Source organism: Bubalus kerabau, chromosome 14, assembly GCF_029407905.1.
Source record: "Bubalus kerabau isolate K-KA32 ecotype Philippines breed swamp buffalo chromosome 14, PCC_UOA_SB_1v2, whole genome shotgun sequence".
NCBI classification, from domain to species: domain Eukaryota; kingdom Metazoa; phylum Chordata; class Mammalia; order Artiodactyla; family Bovidae; genus Bubalus; species Bubalus kerabau.
Genome location: NC_073637.1, coordinates 82840159 through 82859796, shown reverse-complemented (window position 1 = coordinate 82859796; position 19638 = coordinate 82840159). Strand labels below are relative to the sequence as shown.

The following is a 19638-nucleotide window of genomic DNA, read 5'->3' as shown; positions in this document are numbered from 1 at the left end:
TGATGCCAGGCCTCCCTGTCCATCACCAACTCCTGGATCTTGCTCAGACTCATGTCCATCGAATCGGTGATGCCATCCAACCATCTCATCCTCCGTCATCTCCTTCTCCTGCCTTAAATCTTTCCCAGCATCAGGGTCTTTTCCAGTGAGTCTGTTCTTCGCATCAGGTGGCCAAAGTATTGGAGCTTCAGCTTCAGCATCAGTCCCTTCAATGGATATTCATTGTTGATTTCCTTTACAATTGACTGGTTTGAGCTTCTCATAGTCCAAGGGTTTCTCGAGAATCTTCTCCAACACTGCAATTCGAAGGCATCAATTCTTCAGTGCTCAGCCTTTTTTATGGTCCAACTCTCTATCCATACATGACTATTGGAAAAGCAATAACTTTAACTAGACGGACCTCTGCCAGCAAAGTGATGTCTATGCTTAAATGCGCTGTCTAGGTTTGTATATAAATATATGAATTTTGACAGAATATGATATTAACTGTGATTGACTTTCTAAATGATTGGAAAAGTCTTCTTTGAAGAAGTAAATTTTACTGGGAGACTATATGTAATTTGAGGGGCATAGGAAAACTAGCATTTGGGAAGTTGGAGTATTAGGCATAGAGAAGGACATATGCTAATGTCCCAAGGAATGAAAGAGCTTGTTAGTGTGTCTGTAGAATGAAAAGAAAATCTTTACTATTGGAAAAGAGTAAACTAGAGAGAAGACTCATGATGAGGCTGAAATTGTGAGCCAGATCAGGGAGGACTTTCATAAGCTATGCATAAAATTTGGGGTTTTATTCTAGGCTCAGATGGTAAAGCACCTGCCTACAATGCAGGAGACCCAGGTTCTATCCCTGGGTTGGGAAGATCCCCTGGAGAAGGAAATGGCAGCCCACTCCAGTATTCTTGCCTGGAAAATCCCATGGACGGAGGAGCCTGGTGGTCTACAGTCCACGGGGTTGCAAAGAGTCGGACACAACTGAGCGACTGCACTTCACTTTATTCTAGTTATTATAAGAAGTCATAAAAGTGTTTGCAAGGCCAGGAAAAACAGGAATTAATTTATTTTTTTTTGTGAAAATTGAATATGCAGAAGAAAGAAAACTGTAATCCATGACACAATCAAAATACCCCATCCCCAGTTTGCAGATTTAGTGAATCGGTCCTCCTGAAAGAGATACTCCATGATTATTGTCTCTAGAAAAAGGAAGAGGCTCTGTTACATGTCCGTTATCTTCTAGTAAAGACTTCAACTGCCCAAAATATGAACTCCCTAAGTGACTTGTCAGACATAAACACGAAGATTTCTATCAACCTTGGTGGCATAGCAGTTTGCCCTTTCTTCCAGAGACAATTATGTATTTCCCCCAAAATTTGTATTGTTATTTGGGAGCAAATATTAATCTAATCCTGAGTTAGAAAGCTAACATGAAGAAATAACTCTTTGATACCACAGCTTATATGAGAGTTATTTTCAATATCTTCTTCAGACCCTTGATATAATTGATAAAATTCAGGATAAATAGCCTAGTTTATTAGGTATGAAATTGTATCTGGTACAGATCTAGTATCTCTACCTGTATCTGTTACTACTGATGATAAACTCACCTTTATATAAGAAGCTCTGTTTTGCTCTAAAACATGACATGGAATTTAAAAGCTGCCCAAAATACAAGTGAGTGCTGCTTCTAATTTCATTTTGAGTTAAAAAAGCATCACTAGTGCAAAACTCCACAGTAATGACAAGCTAAGGCTTCATATGGAACGAAACAATCCTTAACGAAATTAAAAAGCTAGTCATCTTACAACATAAACAATTACCCACACTGTTTATGCGTAGTATTCTGCTTGTTAAAGAGATTTTGCGAGTCTGCATTAGCCTGTAGAGTCAGTGCCACGCTGGTGAATTCGAGTTGCTAACTACTTGAATTGTCAACTGTGCATTTTGGTAGATTTTCGCCTTGAATGCTAATGTGGTTTCTGAGTCTCATTTTGATGAATTTTATTGTTACATTAGGCGCGCTCTGGTTTTTCCAATCAGCCATGTCCACTTCATCACTGCCGCATGCTATCATAGCATTAAACACGACCAGAGGTGAGCGTCACGGAAAGCTGTGCGTGTTACTGCTGTTTTACAGTAGCGTAATTTTGTTTTTATTTCCTTTGATTTTATGCTGATATGGGCTTCAGCAGTATTTGCCTGCAGCCTCTTTCAACTTTTTCTTTTAATTAAAAAGCCTAATTGGCAGTAATAAAATCTTCCAATTAAGCCTTTTAAATAAAAACTGAAAGCCGAAAGTGGCTGCGGCTGCAGATAGAGGCTGGCGCTGACGCTTGCTTTGTGGCAGAATTCTATCACCGCCATACGATTCGTGGTTTCCAGGTTTGACTTGAGACCTTTGAGCTAGGATAAGTGGACCTGGGAGAGATACCCAAGCAGATAATTATACAGTTAAACAGTTATTGTCTTTGAGGAGGCTTTATTTTTGAGGCAGGAAGGATACTGAAAGAGACCTGAAATCAGTCATCATTATGGAGGGTTCACTGAATAAAAAAAGATTTCAGTAATATTGCATATTTAACAATAAAAGTGAAAGACTTTAGTATTTGAACAAAAAGATAAAATATGGTAGCTTATTTAATTTAGGTATAAGATAATCTAAAAACTTTGGACTTGCTTTATTATTTTCTTTCTTTTCTTGCGCTAGAGAAATGTGCTAGGGAAAAAAGATTGCAATGAAGCCTAAAATCACATGATCTGTAACTGGACGGACTGGTGCTGATCTTTGTATATGAATTGAACAGTAAAAGACTAAGATAAGTTTTTTATACTATTTGAAATGGATAACTATGTGACTTTCTGGGATATTCCAGTACATATCAATTTTATATATTTATCAAACATAAATTTTTGTTAGCCTGTGTTATCATGTATGTTTGGGAGCAGGAGGGAAGGGTATGATGGGAGTTGGATTGGGAAGGAAGGATATTTTAGCTTTGGTTATAATTGTTTCTCAGTTGATTTCATATATTTTGGAAAAGGTTAAGGCAAGGGAACGTTTTGTGTCTGAATGTCTCATTTAAAAAATACTATTTTTAGAAAAATTGTAACTGTTCTATCTATGGTCACCATTCATACCAAACAATCAGCCTTATTTATTTTTTAATGGAAGTAGTACCTGTTGCTTCAGAAAATTTGAAATGTATTTAAAAACCAAATTCATATAAAAATCAAATTCATATATAATCTTACCTCAAACCATACTTAACATATTGGGTATATTTCTGGTCAGCTGATTTTTATTAATTTTTAATCTGTTCTTTCTATACATATTCACTTATGGGGGGAAAACAATACAACTGAGGCTATGTCGCACTTGCAGAGTCCCATCTGTTCCTTCTTCATTTAACATCATATATGAGCGCTTTCCATTTCTTCATTTAACATCATATATGAGCGCTTTCCATTTCTTCATTTAACATCATATATCAGCGCTTTCCATTTCTTCATTTAACATCATATATGAGCGCTTTCCATTTCTTCATTTAACATCATATATCAGCGCTTTCCATTTTTCAAGCACATGTATATTTATCCTTCCCAGGCGGTGCTACTGGTAAAGAACTTGCCTGCCGATGCAGGAGACAAGAGACGTGGGTTCGATCCCTGGGTTGGGAAGATCCCTGGAGAAGGGAATGGCAGGGCTCTCCAGTACTCTTGTCTGGAGAATCCTGTGGACAGAGGAGCCTTGCGGGCTACAGTCCACGGGGTCACAAAGAGTTGGACAGACTGAAGCAACTTAGCAGGCACGCATACATTTCTCCTACTGTTTTTGACCAGCCTCCAGTTTTGGGACATTTAACATCAAGAGGCTGACTCTCACAGAGGTCAGAGCATGGATTTTGTTGTTGTTTTTTTTTTTTTTAATTTTATTTTATTTTTAGACTTTACATAACTGTATTAGTTTTGCCAAATATCAAAATGAATCCGCCACAGGTATACATGTGTATTTTGAAGTCATGCTGTCTGAATTTAATTTTTGGTGCCCAGATAGCTAGTGCCCAGATCTACTAGCTACATGATGTTGGGCAGTCTCTTTTTTTCTGAGCTTTATTTCCTTTTGCATAAAATGCAGAAAAGCATAATATGTACCTAAGGGGTAGATATGATGATTATATGGGTTAATCTATGTAAAAGTGCCATGGCATATACAGAAGGCTACACACGTATTAACTGTTGTTTCCAATTATTTCCATTTCAATAACTTATGAATTTCAAATAATCCAGTAATATTTCTACGTTGTTAGGTTTGGCAAAATCAGCTCATTCCTTGTTACCTTAATCCTAGTAGATGCCTCCAGAATGATTCATTTAGATCTTTGATTATTCTCAGTAAACAGCTCAGGAGCTCACTTCCTATGGGACATATTGTCAGAATTGCTCTTCAGTACAGTGGAAGTGAGAAATAGATTTAAGGGCCTAGATCGTGACATTGTACAGGAGACAGGGATCAAGACCATTCCCATGGAAAAGAAATGCAAAAAAGCAAAATGGCTGTCTGGGGAGGCCTTACAAATAGCTGTGAAAAGAAGAGACGTGAAACGCAAAGGAGAAAAGGAAAGATATGAGCATCTGAATCCAGAGTTCCAAAGAATAGCAAGAAGAGATAAGAAAGCCTTCTTATCAATGCAAAGAAATAGAGGAAAACAACTGAATGGGAAAGACTAGGGATCTCTTCAAGAAAATCAGAGATACCAAAGGAACATTTCATGCAAAGATGGGCTCGATAAAGGACAGAAATGGTATGGACCTAACAGAAGCAGAAGATATTAAGAAGAGGTGGCAAGAATACACAGAAGAACTGTACAAAAAAGAGCTTCACGACCCAGATAATCACAATTGTGTGATCACTGACCTAGAGCCAGACATCCTGGAATGTGAAGTCAAGTGGGCCTTAGAAAGCATCACTATGAACAAAGCTAGTGGAGGTGATGGAATTCCAGTTGAGCTATTCCAAATCCTGAAAGATGATGCTGTTAAAGTGCTGCACTCAATATGCCAGCAAATGTGGAAAACTCAGCAGTGGCCACAGGACTGGAAAAGGTCAGTTTTCATTCCAATCCCAAAGAAAGGCAATGCCAAAGAATGCTCAAACTACCGCACAATTGCACTCATCTCACATGCTAGTAAAGTAATGCTCAAAATTCTCCAAGCCAGGCTTCAGCAATATGTGAACTGTGAACTTCCAGATGTTCAAGCTGGTTTTAGAAAAGGCAGAGGAACCAGAGATCAAATTGCCAACATCTGCTGGATCATCAAGAAAGCAAGAGAGTTCCAGAAAAACATCTATTTCTGCTTTATTGACTATGCCAAAGCCTTTGACTGTGTGGATCACAATAAACTGTGGAAAATTCTGAAAGAGATGGGAATACCAGACCACCTGGTCTGCCTCTTGAGAAATCCGTATGCAGGTCAGGAAGCAACAGTTAGAACTGGACATGGAACAACAGACTGGTTCCAAATAGGAAAAGGAGTACGTCAAGGCTGTATATTGTCACCCTGCTTATTTAACTTATATGCAGAGTGCATCATGAGAAACGCCGGACTGGAAGAAACACAAGCTGGAATCCAGATTGCCGGGAGAAATATCAATAACCTCAGATATGCAGATGACACCACCCTTATGGCAGAAAGTGAAGAGGAACTAAAAAGCCTGTTGATGAAAGTGAAAGTGGAGAGTGAAAAAGTTGGCTTAAAGCTCAACATTCAGAAAACTAAGATCATGGCATCCAGTCCCATCACTTCATGGGAAATAGATGGGGAAACAGTGGAAACAGTGGCAGACTTTATTTTTCTGGGCTCCAAAATCACTGCAGATGGTGACTGCAGCCATGAAATTAAAAGACGTTTACTCCTTGGAAGGAAAGTTATGACCAACCTAGATAGCATGTTGGAAAGCAGAGACATTACTTTGCCAACAAAGGTTCGTCTAGTCAAGGCTATGGTTTTTCCAGTGGTCATGTATGGATGTGAGAGTTGGACTGTGAAGAAGGCTGAGTGCTGAAGAATTGATGCTTTTGAACTGTGGTGTTGGAGAAGACTCTTGAGAGTCCCTTGGACTGCAAGGAGATCCAACCAGTCCATTCTGAAGGAGATCAGCCCTGGGATTTCTTTGGAAGGAATGATGCTAAAGCTGAAACTCCAGTACTTTGGCCACTGCATGCGAAGAGTTGACTCATTGGAAAAGACTCTGATGCTGGGAGGGATTGGGGGCAAGAGGAGAAGGGGACGACAGAGGATGAGATGGCTGGATGGCATCACTGACTCGATGGTCGTGAGTCTGGGTGAACTCCGGGAGTTGGTGATGGACAGGGAGGCCTGGCGTGCTGCGATTCATGGGGTCACAAAGAGTCGGACACGACTGAGCGACTGATCTGATCTGAATTTAGTGGGAAACTTCATCCGTACTCTCAACTGCATTTGATCACTGTCTCCTCCTGAAAATCCCCTCTTCGTTCCCACTGGAGGAGTCCCTTACTTGGTTGCTCACGTTCTTCTGAGCTTCTCTGGGTGCACCGTTTATCGCGTGCGGCGTCCTCTGTGCGGCTTCTCCTGTGTCCCCACGAGTGATCTAACTGTCTCGCCCGAGTGCTCTCAGTGTGAGGGCCTCGGATGCAGCGCTTGTCGCATTCAAAGGCGAACGCCTCCATGCTTGTCTTCCAGTCTCTCTCACTGTTGAATTTAATTGTTAAAATATTTCTGTGAATTAGAGGTTATTATCTATTTTGAAAGATAAGGAACTTGAGATTCTGGGAACTTAAAAGCAATTTCCAACCTCACAGAACTAGTCAGTAACATATATAGAATGTTAATGAATCCAGATTTATATCAACTACACTAATGTTTCGTAAGCTTTGTCAAGAATATCTCCTGAAAACTGGGTAAGTGTAAGGGTGGAGCGGCGTCTGTGGGTATAGTCTGAAAGTTCAAGGCAGGCACATATTCATTTGAAGTACTTTCTTTCATACAAAGCATCATTAGCTTAGTTCTACTCCAAAAATGTATTGGTTTCAATATCAAGCAATATTTTATTATTCTCCATTAGGAAAATTAATCATCTCTTCCCTTGTTTTGATAGTTCTGTGGTGCACTATCTTTATGACTGTTAGATTAAATTTATAGAGAGATGAAGCCATGTTTTAAATTCATCGATGAGGTAATTGTTTTTATATTAATCCAGACTCCCATAAAAGTACAGACAGAAATTAGGTTCACACCTTCAGTCACTTGAAAGAATGTTGCTAAAAGGTGACAGGGTGCAAAGCTTTAAAGCTATTCTTGGTGGAAATTTCTCTATACTCATTGAGATATCTAACTTCTCTGTATGGTGAACTGAAAGTTTACTTGAACTCTGGCTCTTTTGTTGTCCAGGAATATTATTATCAAACGATGTTTTAGTGGAAACAGGACTCTTAATTTTGTCATTAATCCCGGCTTGAACAACTGATAGCATGTACTTAAAATCAACTTTCTCTGTCAAATGCTCAAGCTTCATTTTCACCCTAACAATTGTGTTTGCAGTAAAAATACTCATATTTTTGCATAGCCGTGGTTAAGCACTCAGCCTTGGGAGAATATTAAGAATAAAAGTGAATCGACAACATGGTCATTATATTTCTGTTTCCTCCTTAGAGAAAGATAACACACTCCAGCAATGAATTAGAAGTCTCTGACTGCTGCCTTTGTAAAGCCTAGGAAGAATCTGTGTAGTAGAGCAATTCTTCATATTCGGCTTTCATGTTTTGTATATAGATGAAAATTCATAGAGTGTTTAAATCAGTTCCCTGTTCCCATATTTACCGCCTCTGTTACCATATTGAACACTCTGAGATGATCTGTATACAGATTGTTTGAGTGAATTGTTCACGGTTCTCAGTATATGACCTCATCTCTGCCAAGCACCTGATTAATCTGATCCCGGCTAACTTTGGTAACTTTGGTAACTTTGGTGTGACTCTCATAAACTCAGCTCCATCCATGTCACCCCATCTGTTTCCCCAGTCGATTGTATTTCTCCTGGTAAAACCTGTCAGATAAATTCTGGAGAAGCTGTTCAACAGTTTTTTTTTTTTTTTTAATCACCAATCGCTTTCAATAGCTAAATATTTTTATAGACATCATCATCAGAAATACTGTGCCGAGACCTACATTTTCTGTATTCTTGTCTAACAAACTGTTTCATTTATGTAGCGAATATATCAAAGACCTGGGACATGTGATAAAGCATCTGATTGGCTAGTCCTCATCTGAGATCCTTACCCATCTTCTACAACACAGCTGGTTTTGAAGGAAGCTTTAAGCAAATTTAACTTACTTACTTGATTATAATTTGTATTTTCTTGCTCCAGACCCCTCCCTGGATTAGCTCTTGACAAAGCACTCTGGTGACTTGATTTCCACATTCTCTTGACGTTAGATTGTGAATGGCATTTCCAGGTTCCCCCTGCAGCGTCACGCACGTGCTGCCAGTCCCTCGGCAGGCTTTCGTGTGAAGAGTCAGGCTTTCCCTGTTATAAATCAGTGCTATAAATAAGCATGTAAAAATATCTTGCTAGGTTTATATTCATTTATTGCCAATTTGCAAATCATGGTTGCGTTAGGATCATCATCTCTTTTCCTATTAAATTTATTTGATGGAACTACAGGGATAGAACCAGAAAATGATTGAATTTCTCTCCTTATCATGAATGTCTCCAAGTTCCAAGCTATTTCTAGTGTTGTATCCTTCTTTCTGAAAATAATTAACAAAACTATTAACCCTTGAAAGGTGAATGAAAAATTACACAGAAATAATCAGTTTCTAGTACTTTAGTGTTGACAGGGAAGGAAAAGTACTAAAAAAATAAAATTATATCCTGCATTTTGTAAACTAGTAGTGAATTAATAACTTTGTCATTATATTTTTGTTTCCTCCATGGAAAAAAAGAATACACTTCAGCAATGAATTAGAAGCCTCTGATCAGTGCCTTTGTGAAGCCTAGGAATAATCTATGTAGTAGAGCAATTCTTTGTATTCACCTTTCACGTTTTGTATATAATGAAAATTATATTTAGTTTCTAGTACTTCAGTGTTGACAGGGAAGTAAAAGCAATAAAAAATAAATTATATCCTGCATTTTGTGAACTAAATTTTGATCGAAACAATTTCATCAGAAAATTGAACTGATTTATAGAAACCAATATTTGTGAGTGTGTGTGAGCATGATTTCATCTTTAAAAACTCTACAGCTTATAAGGTGTTGACCTCATTTAAAAAAAGAAAAAAAAAATCATACACTAGCACATGTGTCCGTGGGCTTGTTGAGTCATTATACTATAAGCTCAGGTCCTCTGGTGAACCACTAATGCTAGAATAATGTGTTCCTCCAGCCATGGCTCTTTTACTTTTAAATACACTCTAGATATTGATATCTTTGATTTTCTCATAAGAGAAATGTACCAAATTTTATACTCTTTCATTACACTTATAAATATTCCTTTAAAAGGTTTTGATGAAAAAGCATGGGTGGATAGTTCAGTATGGGTAGATAGAATTCTGCTGTAATGTTTGCTCACTAATATGACAAAACCCTATGCCGTTCATCGCCAGCCTCCTCACCCCCTTCTCTTTTGGCTCCCCCAAACGTACACACGTTGTTTTCCCTTAGTGTTTATTGGGAGATAAGAGATCTTGTCTCATCTTCATTTGGGAAAGTCATTCCCACCCAAGCTATCCTTCATGCCCCTGCCTTGGCCCCCGCCACCCCTGTAGTGCCTCCTCCGTCTCTTCCCCCCAACACTGTCCATGAGTGCACGTTTAGCACTAAAATGTTGAGGCTTTCTGGAGTAATGAGGATGCACACGCTTTCGGCTGTAGCTTCCTGTGTCTGCCTCATCAATGCAAAGGATGCACCCTTCTCATGGGCTGCCCTGAGTTGGATCTTCAGGTCCTATCTTTGTTCTCCAGACCTCAGGCATCCTGACTCTTCCAGAATATTTCCTTCTTTAAACTTCTGTGGCATGAATCTCCATTGTTTTAAAGGAAGGCTCATGAAGCAAATGCCCCAAAGTAGGACATAACCCAAGTGTCCAGACATTTAGTCTTTGAACCTGAGGAATGCTTTCAGTAGGACAGTCTCCATTATAGATTTTGGCAAATTGAACTGAAGACAGTTGGACCCTAATAAATTGAAATATGGTGATATGTCATATGTTGATATTTTTCTCATGATAAAAAGTGTTTCCTAAGTTTTAGTAAATAAAATAATGCTTTGAGTATGCTAGAGATGTTTGATACTTGAAGGAATGGTATGATGAATCATCTTGTAAGACAAATGACTGATTTGTAATCCATCTTACCGTATAGTCTTGGTTCACATATGTCATCTTAAAGTTAGCACATAGGTGCACGGAGTTTTCTGGCTTGTAGTTGGTCAAACACTGGACATATTGTTTGGGGGCTACTATCAAATAAAACATCAATGCACAGTCAGAATTTTTTCCAGTTTTGTGAAGTGTTATTCTAAAGGGTCCCAGGAGTGTGTATGTGAGTGTGTGTGTGAGTGTGTGTGTGTGTGTGTGTGCGTGTGCGTGTGAGTGTGTGTGAGTCTGTGTGTGTGTGTGTGAGTCTGTGTGTGTGTGTGTGTGTAGGGGAACACTGGTGTTACTGTGCTGTGTGCTAAGTTGCTTCAGTCATGTCCAGCTGGGTCCATTTGCAACCCTATGGACCGTCACTGGCCGGGCTCCTCTGTCCTTGGGATTCTCCAGGCAAGAACACTGGAGTGGGTTGCCATGCCCTCCTCTGGGGATTTTCCCAACCCAGGGATGGAACCTGCATCTCTAACGTCTTCTGCACTGGCAGGCGGGTTCTTTACCGTTAGCACCACCTGGGTGTTACTAGTAAGTGTTAACTTCGGTCAGTCATTCTTACTATGTTGAGTTCTCAGGCTGTGGTTGTTTATAAGGCCTCCCATAAAGAAAGTGAGGAGCGTCCCGCCTCTCAGCTCTTGCGTCCATCTGCTTTCGCTGTGCACAGACCTTGCATTTGTGAGGTCTGGCCCTGAGGACTGAGAGGCTGGGAGAGTCCGACAGAGTGGGAGGACATCAGGGGCTGAACAAAGAGCTCTCTTTCAAAGGGAGAAATCGGCTGAGGAGCTGAGACGTAGGAGGGTCCGGCCAAGAAGCAGCAAACTCTGTTGGCATTTCAAACAGAATTTCATACTCAAATGGTCACACAGCTGATGAAGACCTAAGAAGCGAAGCAAGAGATGGCAAGTCAGTCAGGGTACTAGCAGCAGGAGAACATCATTTCCAGCTCTGCCCGGGGAAAGCAGCAGGAAATGTTACCAGGGCTTCCGTAGCTGGGGCGCTAGCTGGAGCCGTGGCGAAGGCTGTGGGATCCGGGTCTTTGAAGCGAGGCGCTGTTGTGGGTGGGCTAGGGCCGTGTGGGGGTGCAGAGATGCCCCTCTAGGCTGCGGAGAGAGGCTATCAGCGGAAATAAGATAGTTTCTGCCTTCCTCTTGCTTTACTTTTTCTTCCGTAGTCAAACCTAGGTGGGAGTCAGTTGGCACGGGTGTCTGGATCACTTACAGGGTCATTTCCCCTAACACGTGGAACAAAGCGATGAAGGGCAGAGAACGGATTAAGCAGACTGGCCAAAACATGTGGTATTAGCATTTCTATTTCTCCTTGGAAATCAAACATCATAGAGCTGCGGATGGTTTGTTTGGTTAAGGGGAGAAAAGATAGTAAGACCCTATGGGGATGTGGGAATTACCAAACCCCTCCAGAGAATGCATTTAGAAAATGGAGGTTTTATAACCAAGTCGCTGAAGCAGAGTGAATCCTGGCACGGCTGTGCGAAGTATTCTGGACTGGGCGTGAAATGACTCAGTGTCTCCCTGTTTGCTCTTGGCAAAATCTTTCACCTTTGGCATCGATTTCCTCCATCCTGGGCCCTCATGGTAGAGGGCGGTGCGGTGAAAAATCCCCGCCTAGAGAAAGCATCATCTCTTCTTCAAAGGCTCAGTTTTCTCTCTTCCTTCCTTTGGATTCCTTTTGTCCCTCCATTCCTCTTTTCCGTTTTCTTGCTAATGGGCACTTAGGGCCTAATACTTAAAAGCTGTAAAAAGTTTAAGTACAATATCCTCTACGAGTCTCATGGAAGAGTTATATATTTATCAGAAAGTGAACATGCAGAAAATGAAAGCAGCAATACGATTTATACGCACTTCATTACTGAAAATTTGACTTCAGAATCGAGTGATCAGGTTACAAGGGTAGCGACTATGGTCTTGGAGACGGGAAGGATAAAATAAAAGCAGGTCCTGGCGAGGGCCGCAGAGGTGTAATTATTCGTAAACTGGATGCCATGAGGCACGAGACTCTTGGAACAAGTCCAGAGGGAACAGTTCATAGTCTTGAAAACAAGATATGATCCTGGGGTCGGAAAACCGACCCCAGAGTGTTTCTCAGCTGGCATCTCAGAGTCACACGTTTTATGTATCTGGTGGAAAATCTATAGATAAGAATATTAGTTACTGATTTGTTATTGATTACTGGTTCTTAGTTACTCAGTGGTTAGTGATCATTTTGTTCTTTGGCCCTGAAGGCCACATGAGTTATAGCTTAACTCCCCGCATATTCTTTCATTCATGGCTGAAAGTATGGAAAGCTGGCTTGGATTCAGTTTCGGCACCTTCACCTTGGAGGGTGTTGGTCCTCTGATCCTCACCTTTCACTGAATTCTTGTGTCTTGTTTCTCGTTCTCTGGCCGTATCACGCTTTCGGAAACCCTGCTTGTCGAGCCCGTCTCGACACTATGGCTGAACTTGCTTTTCAAAAACCCAGCTTCTGATGAGTAATCCCCTTTCCTAACATTTCATGCTGGGGCTCCATTCTTCTCACCTATTGATTTTGATCATCAGTGGAGTGTAAGCGGTATTGGACCCCAGTACTGCGTTCCATCAAAGCTGATCGAGTACACTTTTTAGTTCATCTGGATACAGACACCCAAGGGAGAGCGGAGCAGGGCACCCACTGGAGAGATGGAAGGTAAAGCCCCAAACAGGAGGAGCCCTGGGAATGGAAAGGAATCTTCGCTTCCTTCAGAATCCACTGTAAAAGCTAAACTGCGCAGCCAGGGAAAGGCGGGTTCTAATTCGTTTGAGGGGTTGAAGGTGGACGTCTCTGTTAAGGCGGGTTCTAACTCGGGTGAGGGGGGTTGGAGGTGGATATCTTTGTTCTCTCCTGTCTCTTTCAACCAACTCCCCACGTTTTGCCTCTAGACCCGGCAAACTCAAATGCTTGGATGAGCTGCTAAGTAGAAATAAAAATGATAATTCTCTTTTATTTCTTCTTTTTCTATGCAGTCATAATAGGTGGATTTTCATTAAACACGGGAAGATAAAAAATGGGAAATGCACTTTCCTTGAACTCTCTCAATGTTCTATAAAATGTTCAATTAACTGTACTTGCCACTGTCCATATTTCTTCCCCTCCTCTCTGGACTGCATGAGGGCTCTCTTGCATCTCAGTTAACATTAAAATAGAAAGCCAATTTATTATTTTTTATTGAACTCAAAAGAGCTGGGTGAATAAATACCGCTACTCATCATTTCATTTGCTTCATGACCTGTTGTTTAAACTTCCGAGGAACCATAACACAGTAGGAACTGAAACCATCTTACGAGAAAAGTCAGCGAGTAGATAACGGGAGTAAAACTTGATTCCCCCATGCCTGTGTGCACAGTATCCAGCCGCCACGAGAGAGCCAAGCAAGTAATTCCATTCCAGGTACCACAAATAGAAATAGGAAGAATGAAACTTTCAAAGGACAATAAAGGGCTAGTTTAAGGATTTGAGGCATTTCAAAAAGAGAAATTTGAGTATGAATCCTAGCTCTGTAATGTAATAGCTATGTGACCAGGGAGAAGTTATTTGCTCTCCCTAGGCATTAGTGGCCTTGTTTGTAAAGTGGGGCTAATAATACTTAACTCACAAGTTATTTTAAGGATTGAGTCGTTGAATAAAAACCACGGAGAATTGTTAAGTATTGCAAGGAAATAGCTCAATAATACTGTTATCAATGGAAATGAAGCAAGAACCTTTTCTGTCATTGTTATAGTTAAGAGACTATTTTACCGTAAGAGATCAAAGGTCAAAATGGTGATTTCTCTTTTTATTTCAGAAAATGTGGATGCAGCTAGTTTCTATTAAGAGAGAGAGAGAGAGAGAGAGAGAGAGAGTGTGTGTGTGTGTGTGTGAAAGAAACTGAGAGAAAGCAGGAGGTGGGTGGGGGAGCGGCAGCGGATCCCGGCACGGTGGGTGGTGATGGTGCTGGGGGCACTTAAGCTGATCGCTCTAAAGCTTTACTTAGTGGCAATGTGGGGGGAGAGCAAGTGACTTGGAGTAAGAAAACATGGGTTTATGTCTCAGCACTGCCAAATATTGATTGTATTAAATACTTGATTCATGCAGGTACCCAGCAAATGTTATTAGGTTTAAGGACAAATGAGTTGTTCATCCCTGAATATTGGGGTTGGATATAATGCAGTAGCCTGCATTCTTTTCTTTCTTTCTTTCCTTTTTTTTTTTTTAAGATCTTGAGGGAGTGATGAGAACTCGAAAGCAAACTTAGGTCAGGTAGGTGTCCACGTCTGTGAAAAAGATCACAGCTGCTAGAAATGTCAAGTCTTCCAAAATGTTTTCTTTGCTGACCTGGAGCCGATAATAGGGACTTCATTATTACTGAAGAACTTATCAAGGTCAGTGATTCTTACATTTTTGTTTTAGGACACGTTTATATTTTTAAAACTGACTGGGAATTCCAGAGAACTCTTGTTTATGTGAGTCATAACTATTGATATTGCTGTATAAAAATTTAAAGCAAAAATGTACAGCTATTATAATAAGACCATTACATGTTAATATAAAGAATATCTTAATGAAAAAGAACTACATTTTCCAAAATAAAAAAGATTAGTGAGAAGAATGAAATCCCCAGTCCAGTCCAGTTCAGTTGCTCAGTTGTGTCCGACTCTTTGCGACCCCACGGACCGCAGCACGCCAGGCCTCCCTGTCCATCACTAACTCCCGGAGTCCACCCAAACCCATGTCCATTGAGTCAGTGATGCCATCCAACCATTCATCCTCTGTCGTCCCCTTCTCCTCCTGCCCTCAATCTTTCCCAGCATCAGGGTCTTTTCCAATGAGTCAGCTCTTCTCATGAGGTGGCCAAAATATTGGAGTTTCAGCTTCAACGTCAATCCTACCAATGAACACCCAGGACTGATCTCCTTTAGGATGGACTGGTTGGATTTCCTTGCAGTCCAAGGGACTCTCAAGAGTCTTCTCCAACACCACACTTCAAAAGCATCAATTCTTTGGCTCTCAGCTTTCTATATAGTCCAACTCTCACAACCATACATGAATACTGGGAAAACCACAACCTTGACTAGACAGACTTTTGTTGGCAAAGTAATGTCTCTGCTTTTTAATATGCAAAGTTTATGTTGGTCATAACTTTCCTTCCAAGGAGTAAGCATCTTTTAATTTCATGGCTGCAATCTGCAGTGATTTTGGAACCCAGAAAAACAAAGTCAGCCACTGTTTCCACTGTTTCCCATCTATTTGCTGTGAAGTCCCCAACCCCCTTCATTTTTTTTTTTTTTAATTTTATTTTATTTTTAAACTTTTCATAACTGTATTAGATTTGCCAAATATCAAAATGAATCCGCCACAGGTATACATGTGTTCCCCATCCTGAACCCTCCTCCCTCCTCCCTCCCCATTCCATCCCTCTGGGTCATCCCAGTGCACCAGCCCCAAGCATCCAGTATCGTGCTTCGAACCTGGACTGGCATCTCATTTCATACATGATATTTTACATGTTTCAATGCCATTCTCCCAAATCTTCCCACCCTCTCCCTCTCCCACAGAGTCCATAAGACTGTTCTATACATCAGTGTCTCTTTTGCTGTCTCGTACACAGGGTTATTGTTACCATCTTTCTAAATTCCATATATATGCGTTAGTATACTGTATTGGTGTTTTTCCTTCTGGCTTACTTCACTCTGTATAATAGGCTCCAGTTTCATCCACCTCATTAGAACTGATTCAAATGTATTCTTTTTAATGGCTGAATAATACTCCATTGTGTATATGTACCACAGCTTTCTTATCCATTCATCTGCTGATGGACATCTAGGTTGCTTCCATGTCCTGGCTATTATAAACAGTGCTGCGATGAACATTGGGGTACACGTGTCTCTTTCCCTTCTGGTTTTCTCAGTGTGTATGCCCAGCAGTGGGATTGCTGGATCATAAGGCATGTCTATTTCCAGTTTTTTAAGGAATCTCCACACTGTTCTCCATAGTGGCTGTACTAGTTTGCATTCCCACCAACAGTGTAAGAGGGTTCCCTTTTCTCCACACCCTCTCCAGCATTTATTACTTGTAGACTTTTGGATTGCAGCCATTCTGACTGGTGTGAAATGGTACCTCATAGTGGTTTTGATTTGCATTTCTCTGATAATGAGTGATGTTGAGCATCTTTTCATGTGTTTGTTAGCCATCTGGATGTCTTCTTTGGAGAAATGTCTATTTAGTTCTTTGGCCCATTTTTTGATTGGGTCATTTATTTTTCTGGAGTTGAGTTGTAGGAGTTGCTTGTATATTCTCGAGATTAGTTGTTTGTCAGTTGCTTCATTTGCTATTATCTTCTCCCATTCTGAAGGCTGTCTTTTCACCTTGCTAATAGTTTCCTTTGATGTGCAGAAGCTTTTAAGGTTAATTAGGTCCCATTTGTTTATTTTTGCTTTTATTTCCAATATTCTGGGAGGTGGGTCATAGAGGATCCTGCTGTGATGTATGTCAGAGAGTGTTTTGCCTATGGTCTCCTCTAGGAGTTTTATAGTTTCTGGTCTTACGTTTAGATCTTTAATCCATTTTGAGTTTATTTTTGTGTATGGTGTTAGAAAGTGTTCTAGTTTCATTCTTTTACAAGTGGTTGACCAGATTTCCCAGCACCACTTGTTAAAGAGATTGTCTTTAATCCATTGTATATTCTTGCCTCCTTTGTCGAAGATAAGGTGTCCATATGTGCGTGGATTTATCTCTGGGCTTTCTATTTTGTTCCATTGATCTATATTTCTGTCTTTGTGCCAGTACCATACTGTCTTGATAACTGTGGCTTTGTAGTAGAGCCTGAAGTCAGGTAGGTTGATTCCTCCAGTTCCATTCTTCTTTCTCAAGATCACTTTGGCTATTCGAGGTTTTTTGTTTTTCCATACAAATTGTGAAATTATTTGTTCTAGCTCTGTGAAGAATGCTGTTGGTAGCTTGATAGGGATTGCATTGAATCTATAGATTGCTTTGGGTAGTATACTCATTTTCACTATATTGATTCTTCCAATCCATGAACATGGTATATTTCTCCATCTGTTAGTGTCCTCTTTGATTTCTTTCACCAGTGTTTTATAGTTTTCTATATATAGGTCTTTAGATTCTTTAGGTAGATATATTCCTAAGTATTTTATTCTTTCCGTTGCAATGGTGAATGGAATTGTTTCCTTAATTTCTCTTTCTGTTTTCTCATTATTAGTGTATAGGAATGCAAGGGATTTCTGGGTGTTGAGTTTATATCCTGCAACTTTACTATAGTCATTGATTCGTTCTAGTAATTTTCTGGTGGAGTCTTTAGGGTTTTCTATGTAGAGGATCATGTCATCTGCAAACAGTGAGAGCTTTACTTCTTCTTTTCCAATTTGGATTCCTTTTATTTCTTTTTCTGCTCTGATTGCTGTGGCCAAAACTTCCAAAACTATGTTGAATAGTAATGGTGAAAGTGGGCACCCTTGTCTTGTTCCTGACTTTAGAGGAAATGCTTTCAATTTTTCACCATTGAGGATAATGTTTGCTGTGGGTTTGTCATATATAGCTTTGATTATGTTGAGGTATGTTCCTTCTATTCCTGCTTTCTGGAGAGTTTTGATCATAAATGGATGTTGAATTTTGTCAAAGGCTTTCTCTGCATCTATTGAGATAATCATATGGTTTTTATTTTTCAATTTGTTAATGTGGTGTATTACATTGATTGATTTGCGGATATTGAAGAATCCTTGCATCCCTGGGATAAAGCCCACTTGGTCATGGTGTATGATCTTTTTAATGTGTTGTTGGATTCTGATTGCTAGAATTTTGTTAAGGATTTTTGCATCTATGTTCATCAGTGATATTGGCCTGTAGTTTTCTTTTTTTGTGGGATCTTTGTCAGGTTTTGGTATTAGGGTGATGGTGGCCTCATAGAATGAGTTTGGAAGTTTACCATCCTCTGCAATTTTCTGGAAGAGTTTGAGCAGGATAGGTGTTAGCTCTTCTCTAAATTTTTGGTAGAATTCAGCTGTGAAGCCGTCTGGACCTGGGCTTTTGTTTGCTGGAAGATTTTTGATTACAGTTTCAATTTCCGTGCTTGTGATGGGTCTGTTAAGATTTTCTATTTCTTCCTGGTCGAGTTTTGGAAAGTTGTACTTTTCTAAGAATTTGTCCATTTCTTCCTCGTTGTCCATTTTATTGGCATATAATTGTTGGTAGTAGTCTCTTACGATCCTTTGTATTTCTGTGTTGTCTGTTGTGATCTCTCCATTTTCATTTCTAATTTTATTGATTTGATTTTTCTCGTTTCTTGATGAGTCTGGCTAATGGTTTGTCAATTTTATTTATCCTTTCAAAGAACCAGCTTTTGGTTTTGTTGATTTTTGCTATGGTCTCTTTTGTTTCTTTTGCATTTATTTCTGCTCTAATTTTTAAGATTTCTTTCCTTCTACTAACCCTGGGGTTCTTCATTTCTTCCTTTTCTAGTTGCTTTAGGTGTAGAGTTAGGTTATTTATTTGACTTTTTTCTTGTTTCTTGAGGTGTGCCTGTATTGCTATGAACTTTTCCCTTAGGACTGCTTTTACCGTGTCCCACAGGTTTTGGGTTGTTGTGTTTTCATTTTCATTCGTTTCTATGCAAATTTTGATTTCTTTTTTGATTTCTTCTGTGATTTGTTGGTTATTCAGCAGTGTGTTGTTCAGCCTCCATATGTTGGATTTTTTAATAGTTTTTCTCCTGTAATTGAGATCTAATCTTACTGCATTGTGGTCAGAAAAGATGCTTGGAATGATTTCTATTTTTTTGAATTTACCAAGGCTAGCTTTATGGCCCAGGATGTGATCTATCCTGGAGAAGGTTCCATGTGCACTTGAGAAGAAGGTGAAATTCATTGTTTTGGGATGAAATGTCCTATAGATATCAATTAGGTCTAACTGGTCTATTGTATCATTTAAAGTTTGTGTTTCCTTGTTAATTTTCTGTTTAGTTGATCTATCCATAGGTGTGAGTGGGGTATTAAAGTCTCCCACTATTATTGTGTTATTGTTAATTTCTTCTTTCATACTTGTTAGCATTTGTCTTACATACTGCGGTGCTCCCGTGTTGGGAGCATATATATTTATAATTGTTATATCTTCTTCTTGGATTGATCCTTTGATCATTATGTAGTGACCATCTTTGTCTCTTTTCACAGTCTTTGTTTTAAAGTCTATTTTATCTGATATGAGTATTGC

At 39.8% G+C, this 19638-nt stretch overlaps 1 long non-coding RNA gene across 1 annotated transcript in view; it reads left to right on the top strand.

Moving 5' to 3' along the window:
- The window catches only part of LOC129627366 (uncharacterized), a 66964-nt gene extending 52146 nt beyond the window's left edge, over positions 1-14818 (top strand). The window contains exons 2-3 of the long non-coding RNA XR_008702587.1: positions 13687-13827; positions 14634-14818. This is a non-coding gene — a long non-coding RNA (uncharacterized LOC129627366). The remainder of the gene's footprint in view (positions 1-13686; positions 13828-14633) is intronic.
- Positions 14819-19638: the final 4820 nt, after the last annotated feature.